The following is a 12,601-nucleotide window of genomic DNA, read 5'->3' on the forward strand; positions in this document are numbered from 1 at the left end:
GGCCCTCCAATGGTCTGAGGGACAGTGCACTGGCCCCCTGTTTAAAAAGTTTGAGGACCCCTTACTAAACTTTGATAATGCTAAAAATACACAATGGTGAAAAGAATGTTTCTTCAATAAATGGTATCGGAAAAAGTAGATATTCACATGCCAAAAAATACAACTGGACTCTTATCTTACACCATATACGAAAATTAACTCAAATTGGATTGAAGACTTAAATGCCAGGTCTATAATTAAAGCTTAAGTTGTTTCTGTGTCGGTCTCTGCTGCTTATCACTAATGTGCCAAGCTAAGAAAACAAAATTGCTCTTTCAACCAATACCTAACCTTCCTTGTCTTAGAATCAATACATTTTTAAATGACATATTTATACACACATACATACATATAGTGTGTATATGTACATATGTATGTACACACATGCATATATAATTTAAATAACTTTCTGAAATCTAAGGGCTTTTTAATATAATCACCATGACATTACGACTTCTAAGACTAATTCATTAATATTATTTAGTATGTGTTTCATATTCAGATTTCCCTGTTTTCCTCAAAAATTGTCAGTTTGAATCAAGATCCATACTAGAACCACACACATTTTGTGGCTGTGTTTCTTTTTATTTTATTTTATTGTTTTATTTAATTTATTTTTTGAGACAGAGTCTCACTTTTTCACCCCTGGTAGAGTGCTGTGTCATCATAGCTCACAGCAACCTCATACCCCTGGGCTCAAGTGATCCTCTTGCCTCAGCCCCAGAGTAGCTGGGACTACAGGTGCCTGCCACAACGTCCAGCTACTTTTAGAGCCAGGGTCTCACTCTAGCTCAGGCTGGTCTTGAACTCGTGAGCTCAGGATATCTGCCTGCCTCCGCCTCCCAGAGTCTTTTTATTTTAATACAATAAGGAGGTACATGTTTAATTCCAGTATATAATATATATATTGCATAGTGTCTGGGCTTTTTTAAATACTTGTAACCTGAAAAGTGTAAATTGTACCCTATAAGTAATTTGTGACTGTGTTTCTTAAGTCTTTTTTATTGTATAACAATTCCCCTTCTCCTTTTATTCTTATGCTAGTGAATAAACTAAGTTATTTTTTTTCCCCTTAGAATTCCCCACTTGTTGCATATGACTGACCACCTTCTCCTGGTACCATTTGACTTGCTCCTCTACTCTTTTGGTTTCATGCTCATTTGTGGTGCTGTCCTATTGCATCCATCAGAAGGCATATCATGTTGGTTGTCCCACTTATAGTGATGAGATTGATTTAGTGATGTGGTGTGATAAGCCTGTTATTTACTAAACTTTCACCCAATGGTTTCAGCATTCATTGGTGATTTTTGTCTCAGTCCATTATTTCGTTTGGAGTTGCAAAATGGTGATTTTCTTTTTTTTTCCTTTCGAAAAATATTTATTGAGTATAAATAAATGTCCTATACATTAAATATCAGGAAATATTCATTATTGATTACAAGTCAGGCTGTAATACTGAGGGAACCATAGAATCAAGATACCTACTCATGATACAACAGTGGTAATTCCATTCCCATATGGCATACAGTAATGATTTGGTCACAAGACACAACAAAACTCATCAGAAAAAGACTATCACTTTAACCGACCTACAATGCCACAATAGAAAATGTTTTTTTTGTTTGTTTGTTTGTTTTGTTCTTTGAGACAGAGTTTACTTAGTTGCCCCTGGTACAGTGCTGTGGCGTCACAGCTCACAGCAACCTCAAACTCTTGGGCTCAAGTGATTCTCTTCCCTCAACCTCCCAAGTAACCTGGACTACAGGCACCCATCACAAAGCGGGTTATTTTTAGAGACAAGTTCTCACTGTGGCTCAGGCTGGTCTCAAACTTGTGAGCTCAATCTTCCAGCCTCGGCCTACAAGAGTACTAGGATTACAGGAGTGAGCCACTGCGCCCGGCCTTAGAAAATGGTTTTGAATAAGAATATGAACAGCCCCAATAATTGCATCTCTGTCTTATCAATTTATCATAGAGTTACACTGTTAGATTTTCAAGATTCCCATTTCCTTGATTTTATTTTAAATGATCATTAATGAATAAAAATAAGTCATACAAAGCCAAAGGTACTTTTAAGTAAGTTAGTCTTTCATAAGAGAAAAAGGAATCAAATTTTAGTACAAAGAAAGCATCTCCAAAGGGATGAGTCTCTTACTGTGAAAAAAAAAAAAAGCAATATAATTAACCTTTATTTCAAAGAAAAGAAAAAAACCCTAAATCTGTTATGGCAAATTGGGAAAGATAACACATTTCCCAGTCCCACAATATATGTTCATTTCATTTTTTAATTTTTATGTATTTATTTATTTTGAGACAGAGTCTCACACCGTCACCCTGGGTAGAGTGCCATGGCATCGCAGCTCACAGCAACCTCCAACTCCTGGGCTTAAGCGATTCTCCTGCCTCCACCTCTCAAGTAGCTGGGACTACAGGTGCCTGCCACAGTGCCCAGCTATTTTTTGGTTACAGCCATCATTGTCTGGTGGGCCTGGGCTGGATTCAAACCCGCCAGCTCAGGTGTATGTGGCTGGCGCCTTAGTTGCTTGAGCCACAGGTGCCGAGCCAATATATGTTCATTTTATACGAGGTACTTGAATGATGCAAGACGAGGTACTTGAATGATGCAAGTCTGTGAAGCAGGAATCTGTGGCAATCCCAATTCATCCACCAGGACTCCATCCTTTTTTTTTTGTGTCAGTGGGAATACCTTCTGGAACTGCAGGTGCAGATGCTGCTTCATCCAAGTAGGAATTATCTTCATCAGCCAGAAGCTCATCACCCCGTGTATTCAACTCAGCTTCCAGGTCATCTTCGTCTAATTCTGGGGTGCCATAACTGCGACTCAGTGCTTCTTGCTTTTCATTTGCATCATCCATCATATCCTCTCACTGGTCTTATAAATCCTCAATCTGGTCAATTTTCACTTGCTTGTATGCTTTTTTCATTTCTTTTACTCTCAGTTTCACAGCATCAACCGTGGTCTTGGTGTCCTTCAGTGACTGGATGGTGTAATTGGCTTGTTCCATGTCAAAAGACTGTTGGGCAAGATTGTTCCGCTGCTGCTCATACATCTGTTTTTGCTTTAAAACCCGCAAGGCTTTCTGCTTGACCATATTCTTTGCAGAATTTTCCATATTCTCGCTCATCTTCTTGATCTGATCCTTATACTTCACTAGCTCAGCATCCAATCAAGAAATCTTGTCAATGGATTCTGCCTGGCTGTCCACCGTGCCAATGCAGCACATCAGGCTGGGTGGTGGAACCTTGGGTTTCACTTTTCTGAAGAATTGGTTCATCTTGGGTAGCCGAGGAGAAACCCAAACACCAGAGCAAAACTAGAAATGGAAGTAGAATCACTCAAAATGGTGATTTTCTAATCCTATTTTTCCTTTTGCAGTGGTGAGTGCTATTCTCCATACTGAAGAGCTTTCTTTATCAATTATTTAGAGACCCTGACATACTATTTGAACAGGAAACACAGAATCAATGTTTAATTAATTATTTATCTTTATTTATTAACTCTCCCCCACTTTTTAATAGTCTCACTAAACCATCCCCTATTAACTTTTAGTATAACAAGTTGTTGCTCTAAAAACTTCCAATGATGGCTCAGTGCCCATAGCACAGTGGTTACAGCGCCAACCACATACACCGAAGTTGGTGGGTTCGAACCCAGCTTGGGCCATCTAAAACAACAATGATAACTGTAACAAAAAATAGCTGAGCCTTGTGGCAGGCACCTGTAATTCCAGGTACTTGGGACGCTGAGGCAAGAGAACTGCTTAAGCTTAAGAGCTTGAGGTTGCTGTGAGCTGTGATGTCATAGTACTCTATCAAGGGTGAAATAGTGAGACTCTGTCTCAAAATAAATAAATAAATAAATAAATAAATAAAAACTTCCAGTGATGGTCAATGCCTATTTTTTTCCTTGAGTATCATAATGAACTTGTAGAATTTTATATACTTAATATATATCAATCTACTACTAATTATTTATTTTATTTTAATTTTTAACACTTTTTTTTTAAAAGAAGTTGTAGTTTACAGCAAAATTGAGCAGGTGGTGCAGAGAGTTACCAAATACTCCATGTCCCCTCACAGGCATAGCCTCCTTAATCATCAACATCTCCCACCAGAGTGGTTCATTTATTATAACTGATGAACCTATACTAACATATTATTATCACCTGTAGTTTACATTAGGGTTTATTCTTGGTGTGGTACATTATATGGGTTTGGATAAATGTATAATGGTATATATGCACATTTACAGTATCATACAGAGTAATTACACTGCTCTAAAAATCCTCTGTGTTCTGCCTATTCATTCCTCCATCAATCCCTGGCAATCTCTGATCTTTTTATTATCTCCATAGTTTTTCCTTTTCCAGAATGCCATATAGTATGTAACCATTTTTTTTTAGATTGACTTCTTTCACAGTAATATTGATTTAAGTTTTCTCCATGTTTTTTAATGATTTTTTTTTTGTTTGTTTGAGACAGAGTCTCACTATGTTGCCCTCGGTAGAGTGCTGTGGCATCACAGCTCACAGCAAACTTAAACTCTTGGGCTTAAGTGATTCTCTTGCTTTAGCTTCCCAAGTAGCTGGGACCACAGGCACCCGCCATAACACCTGGCTATTTTTTTGTTGCAATTGTCATTGTTGATTTTAGGTAGCCTAGGCTGGGTTTGGAGCCACTGTATGTGGCCAACGCCCTATTCACTGAGCTACAGGCGCTACCCTGATGGCTTTCATAGTTCCTTTCTTTTGAGCATTGAATATTATTCCAGTTTATTATTAATCTACTCACCTACTGAAGGACATCTTGGTTGTCTCCAAGTTTTGACAATTGTGAATAAAGCTGCTATAAATATTTGTATGCATGAATTTTCAGCTTTTGGGGGTAAATATCAAGGAGAATATTTGCTGCATCATATGGTAAGATTTTTTTTTTTTTGTAAGAAACCACAAAACCGTCTTCCCAGTGACTATACATACCATTTTGCATTTCTACCAGCAATGAATGAGAGTTAGGTAATATTATTTTTAATGCTCATATTGACAATCTTTGGTGAACAGGAGCCTCTTCAGGCTTCCCCAATAGTCCTTTACTGTTTTCTTTCTTTTTTTCTTTTTAGAGGCAGAGTCTCACTATGTCGCCCTCGGTAGAGTGCTATGGCATCACAGCTCACAGCAACCTCCAACTCCTGGGCTTAAGTGATTCTCTTGCCTCAGCCTGCCAAGTAGCTGGGATTACAGGTGCCCGCCGGAACACCTGGCTATTTTTGTTGCAGTTTGGCCAGGGAGTTTGAACCCACTACCCTTGGTATATGGGTCGACGCCCTACCCACTGAGCCACAGCCGCTGCCCCTTTACTGTTTTCTTGTCTGACAAGATCCCCAGGCTCATCTTGAACATTTACTGTGTCAGACCTGGAATCACCTCTTTCTTCAGGGAGCCAGGGGTCCTTTTTAATGGAAAGTGCTATGGGCATAAGTAGTTTTTAGAACACATACTTTATTTTTTAGAGCAATTTTGGGTTTGGAGGGAAACTGAGTAGAAAATACGAAGAGTCCCCATATATATATTACCTCTCTTTGCTACCACCAAAGTTTCCCCTATTATTAACAACTTGGCACTAGTGTGGTATATTTGTTATACAATTTATTTGATGAAATAATATTGATACATTATTAATTAAAGTCCATGGTTTACATTAAGTTTCACTCCTTGTGTTGTCTAGTTCTATGTGTTTTGAAAAATGCCTTATGTTCTTTGTCCACCATTATAGTATCATATAGAATAATTTCAGTGTCCTAAAAATGTCTTGTGCTCCAGCTATTCATCGCTTTGTTCCTCTCTCTGAACTCCTTGTAAGCAGTGATCTTTTCTGCCTTCATAGTTTTGTCTATAAACATTTTTTAAAAGTTCCATTCGATGAGGGAGATTAATAAAAGGCCAAAAATGAGGATGAAATTTTACCAAGTGGAAATAACTGAAGGACACATGTCTCTGTGGGGGCAAGAAAAAATGGGATCTAGAGGAATTAGCTTCTGATTGAAGCAGCTAAAATCAACAAGAATGTTGACAAGAGTTAAGATGGAGAGGACAGCTAAGCCTGGAGGGAAATATTGCCCCAAGCAGAATTTCTACTATTACCTCTGGGTTTCAGGTGGGGTATAGATCCCAGCCTTTCTCAGAACCTGCCTCCCACATCTTTGTGCATACAGGCTTAGGGGATCCAGCCTTTCTTTTTTCTATCCTGAGAGTCCTCTCCTTTCCTCCTGCTCCTGGAGCTGTTTACTGTCAGACAGTCCAGCTGTACTACTTATCTCTAGAATAGTTGTGAAGCCTAAATGACATAATATATATAACATGCCTTGCACACAGAAGACACTTGATAATGATCAACTTCTGCTGTTACTATAGCAAGGCCTTGAGACTTTTAGATCTTGAGGTGCTTTTGTTCGTCCTCAGGTTCAGGGCTTGTTGAATTTTAATTAGGATTAGTATTTATGATGAGGCCTCCCCCAATTCCCTTACTTATATTTGTCTTTGTACACCAGCCCAAATTTGAGAATCTCTTTGGGCTTAGGGCTCAGACTAAATGGCTGCTGCTTTCCTCTGACCTCCCAGGTTTTGCAAAGGACCTTTAGATTCATAAATTCATTGTCCATGGCTAGAATGTGGGTGAACATTCTCTTTTACAGGAAGTAGATCAATGAGGCAGCCATGCTGGCTAAATCAGCTATAGCAATTTCATAATTAGCTGCGTTGTATTTGAAAAGCTGTTCTTTGGTGTGTGTGGACAAAGTTGTAAGTAGTCTCCTACCTGCTAGAATGTTTTCACTTCAAATATGTACACCATCTCCTCAGGATTATCTGGCTGGTTGGAAATGAGAGAGTATGGATTCTTTTTTTTTTTTAATAGTCCAGGAAAAGGACATTTCCTTTTCCCAGTTTTATTTATTTATTTATTTATTAAATCATAGCTGTGTACATTAATGTGATCATGGGGCATCATACACTTGTTTCATAGACTGTTTGACACATTTTCATCACTCTGGTTAACATAGCCTTCCTGGCATTTTCTTAGTTATTGTGTTAAGACATTTACGTTCTACATTTACTAAGTTTCACATATACCCTTGTAAGATGCACCGCAGGTGTAATCCCACCAATCCTCTTCCCTCTGCCCACCTCTCCCTTCCCTCTCCTCCCTTTCCCCCTTCCCCCTATTCTTAGGTTATAACTGGGTTATAGCTTTCATGTGAAAGCCATAAATTAGTTTCATAGTAGGGCTGAGTACAGATTCTTGTCCCTTTACCATTGCTGCTCAGGCCTTAAACAGTGAATAAAGCTGGGGAAAAACTAGAACTTGCTGTTTGTTTCTGGCTCTGAGAGAGTATACTCACTTTGAGGATACTCAGACCAATGGTGCAATTTTATTCTCTTGGAGAAACAGTGTCCGAACTTCCAGTTTTGAGAATTTGCCCAGTAGAGAAGATATGTAACTATCAGGCATAATAAATCCAGATAGGATGGGCTTTGATACTTCAATTGCTATGGGTCACAGGTGATGTGGAAATAAATATGCCAAGATGAAACATACTGCTCATCAGAGCTCACCAGAGCTTTCTGGACAGCTAGAACCAGGTATTTAGTATGAGCCAACATGCAAAAATAAAAAATCGAAGTTCTGCTTGTTCCCCTCTCTGGGTGCCTTAGATTTTCAGAGGCAGGATCTAGTTCGTGTCCACTCCCTGAAGATAGTGATGAGATGCTCTCACAGAAGTACAATGTGCAGGTAACACTTTTGGGGATGTTCCTGGAGAGGTGAAGACTTTTGTCTATGGGGTCAGTCTTTGCTGACTACTTTGTAGACTGAAACTGTCAGTCAGAAAGTGGTAGCTTCCTCCCTCAGCTCCTATGATAGCTAGGATTATGAATGACAGAGATGCTATGAACACTTCTGGAAGGAACTTCTAGGGCAAGTCGTTAATGGACTAAAGTTTAGGTCTGGCTAGTGAAAGTGGGGCAATCTGGGTAGGAGAGCCATTTTGGAGGGAAACATCTGAGTAAAAGTATGTTGAGGTACAGGTCAGGCTGGGATAGGGAGGTGCTGAATTAGTGGGATGGAGAGGCAAACTTAACATTGGGATACCAATCTGGCTTAAGGGTGATTGGTTTCTAGTCTTAGGTCTTTGTATGTCTCCAGACTAGAGACTCTGTATTCCCCCCCAAATAAAGAGGGCTGGAGCTGAAGGCCAAAGGATCAGCCTACTAGTACTTAAAAATCTGCAGAGGTAATCATGAACCTAATCTTTTTGGGTATACTTCTAAGAAGCATCGAAGTGGCCCAGTTGGCATCCCGAAATCTAGGTTCTTTTCTGCCATTTCTGGACAGCTAATTACTTTGCAATTAGCAGTGGATTAATTGCTTGGAAATGTTTGCTTGACTGGGCCAAGATTTAAACTTGTTTCTGGGAAAGTATCTTGGGAAGATCAGAAGTCTGCCATGGGTTGTTGGTGGCAAAATGGGAATTAGATGGACAAGGGATCCATCTCTATTAATATCCACTTAGGCAGTGATTAAACTTGTGAATAGCACTAAAAACTTAATTGCTCAGTATCGTCATTAAGTCAATAATTTTATTCTTTCTTCAATAGTTAGTTATTAATTAACTGGGAATAAAGAGGCGGATAACTTCAGATGGATTTGCTCAGTTCTCTTGTGCCATGTAGAGTCAATACTTTTGGCTGTCAGAGATCATGGATGAAAGAAAGTAGGCACAAGGGGAAGAGAGGCAACTAGCTGGGGGTGATGCCCGGTTAAGAGCGATATGATAGACTAGACAGACTTGCCGTGTCCTTCATCCTCTCCCAACTTTTCCAGCAATACATTTCCCAGGGCTCTATACAGCTGTCCCAACCCTGTGGCTACCCTACTGTAGACATTACTGAGATTATCTCAGTTTCCTTACCTGTAAAATGGCAGTAAGGACAATACTGACTACACAATTGTTCGGAGATTTATATGAATTTAGTGCACATACAGAACTTAGCATAGTGCTTGACAAAGATGCTAGACATGATTTTTAATCATGATTTCTGAGACCCTGAACCTTCTGTGGTGGAAAATCCCGACTGCTCTGATATTTTGCACATAACTTCTTCCTCCGTGGGTGAGGGGCTATCCTATAACTTGAACTTTACCTTGGAAGTGAGAACAATGCAGCCTAAAAATTTGTTCCCTCATATTAATTCGAAATAAAAACTTTGTAAGCGGTAAAAAGAAAAGCTGCTACTAATGAAGTCTCCTTGCACTCCTGGGCTCTTCTCAAGGCTTTGTGGCCCGGTAACCTATCCATTTCTTTTCTTTTCCTTTTTTTTGGAGACAGAGCCTCAAGCTGTCACCCTGTGTAGAGTCCTGTGGCATCACAGCTCACAGCAACCTCCAACTCCTGGGCTCAAGCGATTCTCCTGCCTCCACCTCCCAAGTAGCTGGGATTACAGACACCCGCCACGTTGCCCGGCTATTTGTTGGTTGCAGCCATCATTGTTGTTTGGTGGGCCCAGGCTGGATTTGAACCCGTCAGCTCAGGTGTATGTGGCTGGCGCCTGAGCTGCTTGAGCCACAGGTGCTGATCCAACCTATCCATTTCTGAGAAAACCATCTCTATCCTTTCCAGTTATAGAATATTGATTTTGAGTGTGAGATCTGGAGTTAGATATGGGCTGTAAACCCAACTCAACTACTTCTTGGCTGTATAACTTTGGGATAATGATTTAACCCTTCTATACCTCAATTTCCTAACCTTAAGGTAATGATAATAAAAATATTTTGTGGGATTATTTGGAAAATTCAATAAGCTGATACATGTAAAGTACTCAGAATAATGTCTGGCACATGCTACATACCCCAAAAGTGGTAGCAATATTATTATCCATTATTATCTCTATTTTGTCTCCCATTCTCCTGGGGACCTAGTGTCAAGTACTGATGTGACAAAATCATATAAACAGACAGCTAATGGTTTAAGTGTTCCCTGCTTCCATGAAACCAAAGGCACTACATTAGCTAGTACCAGGATATGAGTTCTAAGCTGTGACATTTAACCCATGATTTGATACCCCAATTTCTTTTTGACATTCATTCCACTGAGAGGTGATGCCTAGTTCTTTTCCCTTAAATCTGGATTCTGTGAGTGCTTGACCAATAGAATGTGGTAGAAGTGACACTGTGCCAGTTTCTGGCCTTATACTTCAAGAAACTGGCAGCTTCTACTTACTGTTCTGGAGGTGTTTGCTCTTGGAACACAGCCACATGTTGCGAGGAAGGGTAAGCAACCCCTGCAGAGGTCCCTGTGGGGAGGAATCAAGGCTCCTGGCTTCCCACTCTGGCTCAGTTCCCAGATGACAGCCAGCACCAACTTGCAAGTCAATGTGAGTGAGGTAACTAGGGCATAGATCCTCTATCTCCCAGTTGAGCTGTTACAGCTGATACCACATGAGGTAAAGATCAGCTCACTGTTCCAAACCTTGTGCATGTTGCAGATAAATGAACAACATAAATGCTGTTTTAAACTACTAACTTTGGGATTATTTGTTACACAGCAATAGATAATCAGAACACAAATTATGGGCATCTAGCCAAAAGGTGGGGAGAGTTTTGGAGGCAGGCTGTTATCGTATTGCCAACTATACCAGGTAAGTGGTAACTGGTCCTAGCTATGTATAGGACTGGCCTTTGTTTGAATTATGGCATGGAATTGTCATGGGATGTGGTTATTAAGTTTAATGCTTCAGACTTAAAAAATAAACCACAAACACAAACTATTTTTGACCGAACCTTTAGACAATATTAAACTACCTGTTGGTTCCCTTCTTGCCAAATCTATTCCTCCACCATATCCCATAAATTGGTAATGCTATGGTCTATCTAGTTACTCAAGTAAAAACTGTTGGGGTTATCTAGGAATCCTCCATTTTCTTGACCCCTTACACCCAGTTCACTAGAAAGTTCCATTGGCTATATTTCCAAAATGTATCCTAAATCTTTCCTTTTCTCCATCCCCACTCTCATCATCCTAGTCCAAACTATCTTTTTGTCTTATTTGTATGAACCTTCTGTATTGCACACAAACTCATATGCCTTCTTAAATTCTTTTTCAAGATGATGTCCACTCTACAAATTGTGCTGTTGCCACTCCATTTTTTTTGGCATCCTTTCTGAGCTCTCAGAGATATGTAGTAGTCTTTAAGTTGAAGCCCTGCACCTGAATGGTTTCTGTGTTCTACACACTGAACCTATCATTGCCAAGTTATCACTCCACTTGCATGCATGGGTGAAATGCTACACTGTGAGTATAGGATCTGGCTTTGTGAGAAGTTGTTAAGGGACCAAATAATGAAACCTGGAAATGAAGGAGAGTCAGCTCCCTGGGTTATGAACTATAACTAATGGAAATCAAAAGGTGTAAGGAAGCCAGGCAGATAAATTTCTTCCACTTTCTCCTTTCCAAACCTGAAATGTGCGTGTGCACATGTGTATGTGTGTGTTTTCCTTTAAGACATTCTGGAAAAGGTCCCATGTGCTGACCAAACATACCTGGCAAGTGACTTGCAGTTTTGTGAAGTAATTGCCTGTGGGGTAATGCTTTGCATCACACTGGTTTATATTTTTCTTTGCTTCATTTACCTCCCCCCACCATTGTCACCTTGGGTTTACATAACACCATGTGTTCAGGTTCTATTTTCTAGAGGACCATGGCTAAGATATTAGATGTTGGAAATAGTTCTAGAAAATATGGGATTAGAAACATCTCTCTACTAGCCACTCATGGCAAGGCAGGGTGAAAGAAAACTCCAGCCATCTCTGGCTGGGGGAGCCTACTCAGAGACATCACTCTGGGAGCACAGCAAAGCAGTGGTGGACCACAGGAGCCAGTGAGGAGGTCTGGAGCTGAAGGAAACCAGCACAGAAGGTGAGTACATGGGAACCGGTGGCCCACCTGCAGAGGACTGGGGAAAGGAAGGAACTATCCTGCAGTTTTTTGATTTTTAGCTAAACTCACTGGGTAGACTAGAACAGTGTCCAGCAGCTGGGTTTGAATACCTGGTGGAGTGTATCTACCATTATCTGCCATTGGGAGCCAGTGTGAGAGAAACTGTCTGCAGGGTCCTAGTGCAGGGCTGGCTCTGGCATGCCAGTTGAGCGTGGGCATCCACTCTTGAGGTAAGCTGACTGGCTCTCATCCCCACCCCCTCAATTGTTGTCAGGGAGCACTGTGAGACCTGCCTCTCGAGGAATCTGGTGAAAGCTTTAAGACCCTAACCTTGTGAGGACTGAATGCTGACAAAACAACCAAGCCCTGATTGAGGGCAACTAAGTCAGGAAGCCAGGACCCGATCTTGGCAACTAGAGAGTGGTTTCTGGTACTCATTGCTCACAACAAAACTAGAGCGTGTTCTCTGTCTCCTAACACCACAGCACCACCTGGTGTCCAGGATAGTTTCTGTACAGTTCGTGTGGCAATTTAAAATTTACAACTATTTTA

The 12,601-nt window shown here is 40.4% G+C and overlaps 1 pseudogene; it reads right to left on the bottom strand.

The window, feature by feature from the left end:
- Nucleotides 1-2,644: 2,644 nt before the first annotated feature.
- Nucleotides 2,645-3,335, bottom strand: LOC128577880 (charged multivesicular body protein 5-like; annotated as a pseudogene).
- Between the last annotated feature and the right edge of the window lie 9,266 nt (nucleotides 3,336-12,601).

This window comes from Nycticebus coucang, chromosome X, assembly GCF_027406575.1.
Source record: "Nycticebus coucang isolate mNycCou1 chromosome X, mNycCou1.pri, whole genome shotgun sequence".
NCBI lineage: Eukaryota > Metazoa > Chordata > Mammalia > Primates > Lorisidae > Nycticebus > Nycticebus coucang.